Genomic DNA, 13,584 nt, shown 5'->3' with positions numbered 1-13,584 from the left:
TCAATAATCTGTTGCATGGCATCACACTGGCACAAGAATCGTTCGATATCTGCACGGGAAGTGAACCCTTAACTTCCCCTGGCTAGGTTGTTAACTAAAATGGTAAAATGTTTTCAAAATCACACTTGCCAGTATGGCACACATTGGCAAATTTTGACAAAACACTTGGTAACACTTGGTAAATTCTGGCAAATACTTGGCATCCACTTGGTAAATCCTAGCACACATTTAATACATTTTGGCGAACGCTTAGCAAATTTGGAACCACTTGGCACCACTTGGAATAATAAACCCCAACGTTTTGCTGATGCGAGCGTAGAATGGAACCTAATAAACCCCTATGTCTCGTCAATACGAGCATGAAAAGGCACAACTTGGCATCAAATAAACCCACACGTCTTGTCGATGCGAGTGTGGAATGGCACCTAATAAACCCCCATGTCTCATTGATACAAGTATGGACAGATACCACTTGGCATCTAATAAACCCCATGTCTTGTCGATGCAAGCATGGAATAACATTTCTTAAATCCCATGACTTATCGATAAGAGCATGAGATGACACCACTTGGAAAACTATTAAACCCCATGACTCATTGATACAAGCGTAGAATAATACCACTTGGCTCTTGATGAATCCATGACTCGTTGATACAAGTATGGAATGGTATACATTGGCACACTGTTGCCTCATTGATACGAGCATAAAAGAGAATACATTGGCATCAAAATGGCATTACTCTAACCACACTACAGTGTGTATTATTTGGAATAGTTCTCTTTGGAAACAAATTTGCAAGACTAGCACACACTTGGAATAGAACAAAAGGAACTAAGCATAGGCACTGGCACAACAAAGTAAGCATGGCAGGTATTGCCCGCTCTCCTCTTTTGCATGCTTGGACGAATGTTTGAGTGCTTTTTACACACACTCATTCACGTGTGAATTGTTGCACAATTGCCCCCCGAACTACACTGATTTGATTCCTTGCACCAAGGATATGTAGACAACCTACGAATTCAATCACTTGAAAGAATGTATGGCACTGCCTTAAGCCTTAGGGTCATGTCAACTGGGATAGTCTCGAATATTGACATTCGCTTCTCAACACTTCATGATTGTTTGAGCTCTGTCAAAGAGAAGCAATTATAGACATCCCATTTTGAGTGATCCCAAGACTTTAGGCGCTTGCAAGTCTCCCGACAATGAAACGGTACTTACTTCATCTTTAGACTGTTTGAAGGTGTTTAGAGTTACTGTGTAAACCCGTTTTGGCCAAAAATTGACTTTTTGCAAAATGACCATTTTACCTCTGAACCCGTTTTTAGGGAGGGAAAAAAACCAAAATTTTAACCATAAGAAAGAGAGATAAGCCTGATTGTGCTTTGATCAAATGTAATTTTCAAAATTAGTGACCAATTTAGTCAAAAACATTGATCAAAAAACAATTTGGACTTACTTGGGCTACAAGCAAGCCAGGAACATGGAATGTATACAGGGATGACATGTGTACCATGGAAAAGGGTATGTGCACATGTGCCAGGTGTGTGCACACCTTATCTATGCATGTGCACAATTGTTGCACATATGCATATCCAAGCACTGCAGAGCCAGGTATGGAAACTCAATGTTGGTGCATTTTTTGTGGGAGGTAGAGGGAGAAAGCGATGGATCCCTAGAAAGAGTTTTAGAACCTTCCACGATACCTATAAATAAATCCCTTCCCCCTCATTTTCAAGGGGTTAAGAAATCTTGAGCTTTTAGAGAGTTTTAAAAGCCAAACACTCCTCTCCTCCTCTCCCTTAGCCTCAGCCACTAAATTCCTACACTCACAGCAGCTCTGAACTTTTGGCAATCATCCTAGGATGTGAAGAACCCGAACTACTCAGAAACCTAAGCTTGAGGAAGGCTTGCAAGCAAGAAACTAGACTTTTCTTGCTATTTCTTGGTGTGTTCTTCAGTTTAATCTAACCAACAGTGCTTATCCATGCTAGGTTGTTAGTTCATCATTCCATCATGTAGTTCCTTTACTTCATTAACTTTCTCGCCTCTTTCTATGCATGTTTCTTCTATGTCATTAGAACAACATGTTTTAGTTCTTATTTAGCCGAATAATCATGCATTGGTCGGTTTGATTATCATGTAGTTTGATTTATATTATTTATTTATGCTTCTTTTTTTTCTTTTTTTTTTATTTGTTAGTTGTATCTTTGTGCATATTCATCATTAGTAGCCTCAAACCATGTCTAGGACCATCATTGTGTGTATTATTTGCATATTAGGACATATTTACTTTATGCATTCATGTAAGAGGCTGAAAGAGGGTGACCGGGTAAGTCCTCTTTTCTTTCGTGGCATATGGTTGTTTCTTACATTGTTTTTTAATTATGCAAGTTAATTGTTTTTCTATGCAAAATTGTGTGTTTTGTATGTTTTTATGAATATTGTTTATTTTAGATTAAGTTTATAGTCACGTTATGTTAAAAATCTTTTTTTTTTTATTATGAAAAATCATTATTTTACAAGGAACGTGGCTTTATTCTTTAAATCTATAATATACGGTATTTATTTTCTTCAAATCACATAATATAGGTCAGTTAAAGGTTTTAGGTCTAAAAATGAATTTATGTGAATAATTAACCACTAAAATCATAAAATAGAAAGTGAATAGAAGTCAATCGTTGGATTGGGAAAAAAAGGGTTTCCATGTAAATGGCCTTTCCCTTTTGCACCTAAGCTCCCGAAGTCGAAATTTTCTTGATTATGACGAAGTAGGCGATAATTTAGTTTTCATCATTAAATTTTTTTTTTTAATTCTCCATTAAAAATGAAGTGGCGACTCTTTGTTGGCCAAAGCAAATTGGTGTGGAAAGCAATGCCCTAGACTCGAAAAAGGCACAGCACCAACACCACAGCTATACAACCTCAAAAAAAGGCCTTTGCCAGAAACACACCAACCACATCTTCGAATACCAAGCCCATTGAAATTCACGCCATAGGAACCTAAGCTGTGTCTCACCACCAACCCTTTGCCTAAACATAACAAAGCCATCCCTCATCCACCTAATGCCAATACCATACAAACCACCCTAACAACATTCAACCCTAGCCAATACATCATGTCGGCATGACCCGGTAGTGACTTTTCTCATGCAAACGACAGAAGTAATCGTAAAGAAAGAAGAGTTGAACAAGCTAGGGCTGTCAAAACAAGATGGAGGCTTTACTAAAGATGAATAGTTAGACTTCATGTTTGGAAAAATCGAATTGGTAGAGGAGGTACCAACAATCTCCACAACAAGTGAGAAAAGCAGCCCGGGGAGTCATATGGTCCTACTAAGTACATTGTACCTACTAGTGAGTCGAAACCAAAAGTGGCACTCCCTGAATTCATGGATGTCTACTTCTTAGGGGTGGACCTCATAAAAAAAAACCTTCCAACTCTCGGGAACTCAAGCATTCCAGACTACCTCCGATGATCTTGATGGTTTCTAACATGTAGAAACCAAGAATGGGGAAGCAAGTTCGATGAAGAGGAAAATGACAATAACGAGGGGGAGGAGAAAAGTGAACAGTAGGAGGAGAAAACTGAAGTCTACCTGGAGTGTAATGCCCCGAAAATAAACCAACATGAACAACCCACATTAATTAACATCCACTAAGCCATGACAATAAACTTTCCATCCTTACATAATCAATGAGAGAGTTTATACAAAAGTCCACATGCAAATGTACATTCAATGTTAAAAGAACCACTTGAATCTATAGCATGTGAGGCATCTAATCTCAAAACAATAAAATGCCCTTAGGGCTTACATCTTCCAAGGAAATAGCCCGGTCACACAAAATGGTCTCTCAGACCCAAACATATTAGCCCTTGGCTTACAAAAATTATCACCACAAAAATAAGAGCAAGACTACTCTTCACCAAAACATATCCACACCCTTAGCTCGGCGGGATCACAACATCTTTACCTGCACCAAATCCCATAGGGGTGAGCACAAAGCCCAGTAGAGAATTCTCACAAAGTATATAAAGTTATGCTTTTTCCTCAACACGAAAATAAATGTAAATGCAATGCCATGCCAAGGATAGTCAATGAGGAAAATATTCATTTCAATGCATTGTTTCAAAATCACCATATACTCAGCATTATCATGTGATTTCATCAATTTCAAACTTCCAATATTAATTCAATAGGGGTGGTAAATACGACACTGGTAATCCCTAGGCTAGTGTCTGCAAGTAGACTCTACGAGTACTGTCAAACTGTCATTTTTACCGGTATTAACCGGAAGGCTCGACACCTATCCACTCGGCTTTCTGGTCTTTCACCAAGGACACTCAGGCCAACTTATCAAGTTCAACTACACCCTCTATCCGAACTTACCACGTGTTTACCCCATAACACATTTCCATAGTTCTCATTACAATGTAAACTTTCTCAATATAAACAATCTCCAACTCATATCAAGATGTTCAATAATAATAATAATGAATTTAAAAGCAAATATGATGCAATAATTTATATCTCACAATCCTTCTTCACTTTACCTTCTTCCAATATCAATTCAAAAATTGACCATAAGCTCAAATAACGCTATCAACTCTTAACATAACTTCTCATCATGCACATATTGTTAACATTCTAGCCATTTCAAGATTGTATGAAATTTCTCAAGCATCACCCTCCAAGATTTAAATTTTTCAAAAACCATGGTGTTTAACAATTATCATCTTACCACATTACAAGTTCAAGGATGAGCAACAATATTTACATACTATCTCATGCACCCTTTTAATACAAGAAGGGAATTTATTTCAAAGACATTTTCATTATTTTGCAAGATCCCCAATTTCTAGGGTTTCATCAAAAAACCCAAGCAACTCCCATTTTATGGTGAAATTTTATCAAAATCTACCTTATGAGATCATAAATACAAGATCTTAAGGGTTAACATAAAAACCTTTGAGTCTTTAAACTTTCCTTTGAGAAATCTCATTATTTTTTAATCAAAAACCAAAATTTTGAAATAAATTCAAGAAGTATAAAAATCCACACTCAATCTTGCAAAGCATGTATATATAACTCAAGAATAACCCTACCTTAGGGATTGATGAAGAAGGAGGGGTGAAACCCTAACTTCAAGGATGAGAAGAGTCTTGATTTCCAACACACCAAGAAGAGCCCCTACTTGACCTTCAAGATTAGAGAGTGAGGATGATGATCTAGACCCAATGGATTGCAAGAATCAAGGGGTTTTAATGTTTGGGAATGTTTTTCTAGAGAGAAGGAAGAGAAAATTTAGGTTTTTGAGTGAGAGAAATGAGCCCCAAATGTGATACAAATTCGGACCAAAAGAGTAGAAGAATAGAGTTTTCGGACTGCCCCGTCCCGTACGTGCGGCTGCCCTCTCCCACACGTGTGGCACTGATCTCCGCACGTGTGGCTGCTCCCACACCTACCCTCCACACCTGTTTTTTAAGCAGAATGCAACGCACATTGCCTCCCCTTTCCCCGCACGTGCGGCTTGGCCTACCGCACGTGCGGCCCAACCCCGCATGTGCGGCCCTGGGCCCCCGCACATGCATCCCGTGCCCAGTAGCCCAGAATCTCCTGATTTAGCTCCCGGACACTCCGGACCTGTCCTCGCACTCTCTGGAACAAGCGAGGTTTAAAACCAAAACGAAACAAGAGTAAGGATTTTATTTTAAAAACTAAATTCCGGGCGTTTCAAGCTCAACGAGAATAAAAGAAAGTAGAGCGAAGAAGGAAAGAAAGGAGAAGAAAGGAAGGAAAAAGAAGACCCGGTCGTCACATGGAGTTAGAGGAGTGGGAAGTAACTAACATCCGAGAGTCCATTTGGGGTGCTTGGAAAAGGAAATTTCCAACCCTTAACTGCTATATTGAAAGGGAAACACTGAAATGAAGGGATGCTGGGTTGGCTGAAGGCTATTGTACTTTTAAGTTCACTATTATGAGGCACTATAGGAAGAATAAGGAGAAAGAAAATCAAACAAAAATGGATGAGGACTGGTTTTTGTTCGAAGAGGAGGAGTAAAGAAGAAATGAATGGGTAAAGAAAACTGACATGGGCTGACTTTGAAATTGGCTTGAGTACTGAGACTAACCACTGTGGCTGGGGAAACATACATTTTGAGACGATGATGGAGTTTGGAGCATTGGAAGAGAGAATGCTTGTATGAAACTTCCCACAGGCTTCGGTTTCACTTTATTTACTTTGTTTTAGATCTTAGATGAACTTTAGTGTTGTCAAAAGCTACTTCTAGGGTTTGGAATTTCGAACTTAGGATTGAGGGTTGAAAAGAGGAAGTGTGCTCTCTTAAACTCACAACAATTAGTGAAAGCTTGGTCAAAACTTGGTCCTCTCCAAAGAGGGGAGGAAGGGGGTACATATAGGCTGAAGGAAAAGGTTCTGGAATGCCTTAGGTCACCCTAAGGTTGTCCATCACTTTCTTCTTGCACCCCCCGATCAAATCGGAGCTAAAACTCACTCAGCACCGCCAATAGGAGGTCCTGCCGCACGGCTTGTTTATGTAGTGTATACAGGCCTTATGTGGCTGGTCATACAGTCTTGCCTCCAAAAGTGGGCGTATATGTTCTCTATGCATGCACAAGTACATGATTTTAGGCTTTTAGACCTTCATTTCTCCTAAGTAGGTCTGTTTGACTTCTAATTGATGTTTTTGGGTGAAATAATTTGGAAAATATCTATCAATTCAAGCTCAACCAGACCTCTACTTCCTTGGCAAAAACCAAAAAATTAATTTTTGATGAAAATGGGTTCAAGGGCAAAATGATCATTTTAACAAAAATATGATTTTTGGCCAAAATGGGATTACACAGTAGCTCTTACCAACCTTAAGCGTTGCTAATGAAGAAAATATTACCATTTCATCATCGGGAAGCTTAGAAGCACCCGAAGTCTTAGGGTCCGTCAAAATTGGGGTGTCTACAGACATCAATGTTCAATAAGAAAAGGAGAAAAGGGGTGTTGATTTTTTTGAACCCATTGAGGTAAGCCAACTTTTGCTCAAGTCCGATGTTTATGCATCCCAAGTCCCTAGTACTTTTCCATGTTCGGAATCCCTTGATCAGGTGGTGGTAGCTGGCCCTAAACAGCCACTAAAGCCATGTTGATTTTGTGTTGGAATTGTCAGGGGATAGGGCGACCCCTGACATTCCAGATCCTCCGAGGGTTATGTAATACCCATTGCCCTACAATAATTTTTCCTATGGAGACCAAAAAAAATAAAATAATAATAAGGCTGTAAAGCTAGAGGGTGTTGGCAGAAGGCTCCACTTTCCCAACAAATGCTATGTAGAACCTCTTGGTATGTCAAGAGGTTTGGCTCTATGGTGGTCTGATGAGGTGAGTCTACAAATTCATTTCAAATCGTCAAATATTTTTGGATGTATTATTTCTAATGGGGTAATTTTAGATGATTGGCTTACTACTTTCATTTATACCTCCCTTAGATGGGCAGAGGGACAAATTTTCTGGAATTATTTGTGTAAGATAACTTCAGAAAATCAGTACCGCTGGTTATGCATTGGGGACCTTAATGAGATGGGTATGTCATGGGAAACACAAGGATCAGTGGCCTGTAATAAACTCAGAAAGGAGAAGTTCCAACAACTTATCTCATTCATGGATCATGAATTTAAAAGGGCCCCATACACTTGGACCAATAATCAAATGGGAGATGCCTACCTGCGAGAAAGAGTTAATAAAGCCTTTGCAATCACTAACTGACGTATGAAATTTCCTTATGCTCAACTCTGCCATGAGGCTTTTGTGGGCTCTGACCATTGCCCATTGGTGCTCCATTATATAGTTCCACTCAAGAAGATATTGCGGCAATTGAAATTTGAGTCGTTGTGGACCACTAAGCCGAAATGTGCTGAGATCATCAAATCTAATTGGCGCTTACATCAACAAGGATCACCCATGTATCGTTTGGCTTCTTGTCAATAGGGACTTACTTCTTGGAATAGGAGTACTTTTGGGAATCACCGAATCAAACTAATTGAGTTAAAACCAAGCTACTTCTCGCTCAACAACTCCCTTATTCACTTGAAAGTGATTCTCATATTCGGTTAATCCAAGAAGAGATGAAAATAATTTTATTTCAAGAAGTGATATATTAACATCAATGATCTCGAATTGATTAGCTAAGTTATAGGGACCACAATTCAGCCTTCTTCCATGCCACAGTTGACCAACAACGCCAAAGAAATCAATTGGTCAAAATAAGAGATAATAAAGGTGTGTGGTTGGACACAAAACATGAAATCAGCATTCATCTTCATTCTTACTTTACTGATTTATTGAAAGCTTTGGGCCTAGGGTAAATCGATGAAGCCCTCTCAGTAGTTAGTCCAAAGATTTCAACTTAGATGAATGATAGATTGCTTAGACCAGTCACAGATGAGGACATTAAATGTGCCACTTTCCAATTAGGGTCTTTAAAGGCCCCGGGGCCAGATGCTTTTCCAGGGATCTTCTATCACAAGAATTAGGAAGAAGTGGGACCAGGGTTGTGTGCTGCAATTCAGAACTTCTTTACAAGTGGGGTACCTTCTTAGAGACCTTAATCATACCAACCTCATTTTAATCCCTAAAGAGGTTGCTCCAACAAGCCTTAACCAGTATCACCCTATGAGTCTAAGAAAATTCAACATTAAAGTCATCACTAAAGCCATCGCCAACAAACTGAAAGGGATATTGAATCACCTCATTTCCCTACAGCAAGTTATCTTTGTCCCCGGTAGGCTCATTCAAGATAGCATTCTCATGGCTCGTGAGGCTTTCCATTTTTTAAAATAGAAGAAGGGAAAGCAAGCAGATATGGCCCTCAAGTTACATTTCAACAAAGCCTATGATCAAGATTCTAAATATCGGCCGGTACGTGCCGTACCGGCCGGTTCATACCTGAAAATGGGAGTGCCAAGTCGGATACTCACTGGTATACCGGTGAGAATGAATTTCGCGTCCGTCGCGGCCGATTCCCGATACGTGTCGGCCTGAATCCGATACATGAACGATATAGCTCCGATATAGTCTGATACGGTTGAAAACGAGCAAAGCACCTGGAAAAATGCTCTGTTTATAATGCTCTATTTTTTCTAATCCCATGCTCTAATACAGCTCCGATACATTCCCATCCCATGCTCTATTTATTAGGAGCATTTATAATGCTCTATTTTTTCTTTTGGCTGAAGAAGTCATGGTTTTGCTTGTAAGTTGTATTCGGTTTGTTTATAATTTGCATTTTTTTTTCTTTTATCTTTTTTTTCTGTGGTTATTTTTTTATTTATATATTATGGTATGGGATGGGAATGAGATATATTTTAATATATATTTATAATTCTTCAAATATTTATATGCGATTATGACTGAAGCGAATGATTTATTTTCATGTCCCTCTTTCTCTTATTAATTTGTTGTGTATGTGGAAGTATTTCATTGTTGAAAATAAGTAAAAAAATATTTCCACATCAATTTTATATTAAAAGTTTAACATATATGCCAAATAAAAGCTTGAGACTAAAATAAATACATATCATTTAGTTGAAAATGAGTCAAAAGTGCCTCTATATATCAAAATTTTGATTAAAATGTGATAAATTAAGGCTAAAAGAGTCAAAAAAATGCAAAAAAATGAGTTTTAGAGGGATTGCTAATGATTTTTGAAATTTCACAGCCGTGACGCCCGATACCCGATACGTACCAGTCGATACTATCGATACCGATACTCTGCGATCGATACCGTTACGTTACCCGATACTGCGATTTAGAACTATGCCTATGATAGGATCCAATGGGATTTTTTGAAATCAATTTTACTTAAGTTGGGGTTCCATACGAACTAGGTGAATTTGATTATGGAATGTGTCACTACAGTGAGGCTTGTAGTTTATGCTGATGGGGAAAAACATACTTATTTCATTCCTTCATGTGGTTTGTGGCAAGGCGACCTACTCTCACTATACTTGTTTCTTTTGGTGGCTGATGTCTTATCAAATCTTATTACTCATGATATCTCTGATATGGAAATTTCGAGTTTGAAGATGCGAAAATCATGCCCAATTCTATCTCATATCTTCTTTGCCAATGATGCCATCCTCTTCCTAAAGGTGAATCTGAATGAGTGCAAGCAGATTAAGGATGTTTTGAAAATTTATAATGAGGCATTTGGTCAACTTCTCAATCTTGACAAGTTTGGAATCATATGTTTTCCTCTAATGCCACAACACAGGTTCGAAGCTCCATTTATGCTTTATTGGGTGTTTCGCAAACCATTCCTAGAGCACAATATTTGGGCATTCCATCTTCATGGGGCAAATCTAAATCAAAGGCTTTTAGGAGTTTGATCAAAAAAGCATTAGCTAAAATGCAAGGGTAGAAGTCCAAACTACTATCACAAGCTAGTAAGTAGATTTTAATTAAAGCTATTGTTCAGGCCCTACCTTCATATAACATGTCTTGTTTTGATTTGCCACAATCTTTTTGTTCCAAACTAAATTTTCTCATCAGCAATTATTGGTGGAAAAGGGGCCCCAAGTGTAGAGGTATTTCGTGGGTAAATTGGGTAACAATGACAACCCTAAATCTCAAGGTGGTATGGGTTTCAGAGATTTCAAAGCTTTCAACCTAGCCCTCATTTGCCAAACAGGGATGGGGACTTCTTATGAATCCCAACTCTTTATGGGCTTATATGTAAAAGGGCCTTTACTTTCCCTATTCTAATTTCTTGCATGCTTCTAAAGGCACTCAAGCCTCGTGGGCTTGGTCCAGTCTTTTGAAAAAGAGAGAGCTCCTCCAAAATGGGCTACAATGGAAAATCCACAATAGCAACCTTGCAAATTTTTGGGAGGGCAATTTGGTTTCTTCTTCTAAAGGCTTAATCATTGCTTCACATAAACCTGACGATGTAGTATCCATAAAGTCTCATATGCTATTGATCTTGCTTTTTAAGACTTGGAAGCAAAATGAACTCAAAACTTGGTTGTCTAGAGAGGATTTGGAGGTTGTCCTAGCCATTTCCATTGCAACTAGTAACAAAGATGACCATTTGGTGTGCACCCAATTTCCTCCGGAATCTACATAATTAAATCGGGTTACTATCTAGCCACGCAGCTTAGTGCTCCCAATTCTACCAGCAGGCCTTCAGGATACCTCAACCTTGACTCAAACTTCTAGAAATTTATTTGGAGTCTTGAGGTCCCTTCTAAAATCTGTCACTTTTGGTAGAGGGTGTGCCACAATCTGTTAGCTACCAAAGTGGGCTTGTATAGACATAAATGTGCACCTTCTAGAGAATGCCCTATCTATCGAAGGCAGGGATTGAACTAGGAGAAAACTGTGGAGGGCTATGGCCCCCCTGCTTTTGTAAAAAATTATATTTGTCATAGCAGTTCTAAATATATATAATTTATATATTGTATTGTACATACATGTGTGTTTTGTTGTGGGAATTGAACAATAATTATTCTAAATCAATTTTGCAGAACACTGACATTAAACAGAATAAAAACATTAATCAAAACAGATTCTGAAAATATGTTTTTTTACCATTTGATAAAACTATATATATGTAACGGAAAAAGAAGAAGATTAGGAAAAGGGTTCAGAAAATAAACAGTGTGATTGTGAGGGCACGTCAAAGACGTTGTCCTAAAGTCGTTATGCACTCCCTTTATGTAGGTTTTAACGACCACAAATCACTCCAAGATGCAATCCAAAACTTTACAGGATCTGACACAATGCACAGTTGCAGCAGAAGGATTTGCCAAGTATGTGCCAGTTGCCTAGAAACATAGAATATAAAGAATACAGTAAAGAGGAGAGAGAGAGAGAGAGAGACATAGAATATAAAGAATACAGTAAAGAGGAGAGAGAGAGACATAGAATATAAAGAATACAGTAAAGAGGGGCGAGAGAGAGAGAGAGAGAGATAGATAGAGAGAAAGCAAAACAGAATACGTTGTTGTGTTTTTCTTAAGTTAGAGTCCTGTATAAACAGTCTCTATGGTGTCTGTTAGGAACAAACACACCCATTCCTTTTGAAATCAAATATAAGTTTACAATTCAAACAAATATGACTCTTAAAGTAAATACATAAATAAATAAAAATAACATAATAAATAATAAATAAGTACAAATAAAGTTTTGAAACTTTTAGGAAATCTCTAACAATCCCCCACAAGATTCAAAACTTTGTAAAACCATCAAATAAATACAATAATAATAATAATAATAATATGGGTAACACTAAAACAATACAATGGGTGTAGGTGTTTTTCAAACTTGAACCTCACTTAGTGTTAACAGTTTCATTCTGAAAAGAATCTTAGTAAACCAAGTCTTGAACTAAATCCTTTTAACCAGAATTCAACATGTCACATCTATGGTATGAGACATAACTGTTTCGTAGGTTAGCACTATTAGCAGCCATGCGCTCAATCTTGATTCTCATGAGAGTTTTAGGGAACAACCCTATTTCCACAGTCATGGCTTCATGACGCTCTCACTTAGGTGAATCCTCCAAAGATAAAAGTAACGGATGTCTATCTTGCAAGAATGTGCCCGCCTTGGATTCATTTAGGGTAAGTACTCTTCCTTAATCATCAGATTTACATCAGCACTGTTATCTTAGGGATGAGCAGGAGAACATAAACAATCAATTTAATAAAGCCTCCTACCTGTTGAACTTCCTTCATGGAATCTCTAATCACAGAAGTCAGGTTACCTCCTTAGTTGACTCCCTATGGGCTTAGACCCATCCCCCTCGATAAATCTAAGACCACATTCTTAGATAAACCTTTTGTTAAATAATCAACAATATTCTTTTCAGATTTCAAAAAACTCAAATATACAACATTTTTATTCAGCAAACTTCTTTAAGATTTATACCTCACTTGCATATGCATATTTATCTTTTCATTAGTGTGTGCTTGTCTCACAAGTTCTATTATGGCTCTATTGTCACAATGTATGGAAAAAGCAGGAATAGGATTTTTCACAAGTGGAATATCAAGGAGTAAATTTTTAATCCACTCAGCTTCAAAACATGTAGTTTCTAAAGCTATAAGTTTTGATTATGTTGTACTTCTAGAGATAACAATTTGTTTTTTAGAACTCCAAAATATTGATGCTTCACCTAACATAAATATATATCCAGTAGTAAACTTAACATCTAGACTATTTGTTATCCAATTAGCATCACTATAACCTTCTACCACATCAGGAAAACCACTAAAGCAGAGTGAATAAACTAGAGTTCCTCTTAGATATTTAAAAACTTTTTCCATAGCAACCCAATGATCTTTACTAGGATTATGAGTGTGTCTACTTAATCTTCCAACAGCATAGGCAATATCTAGTCTAGTCTTATTAGCAATATAGAGCAGTGATCCAATAATTTGAGAATATCTAAGTTGAGATACAAGTGCACCATTATTTTCCTTTAAATTCATGCTACGATCAAAAGAAGTTGGAATAGGTTTGCGATTATAATAATCTAACTTTTTAAACATCTTCTCTAGGATTCCAGA

This window comes from Camellia sinensis, chromosome 13, assembly GCF_055761805.1.
Source record: "Camellia sinensis isolate YWXY chromosome 13, ASM5576180v1, whole genome shotgun sequence".
NCBI classification, from domain to species: domain Eukaryota; kingdom Viridiplantae; phylum Streptophyta; class Magnoliopsida; order Ericales; family Theaceae; genus Camellia; species Camellia sinensis.
Note: the sequence above shows the minus strand (reverse complement) of the source record.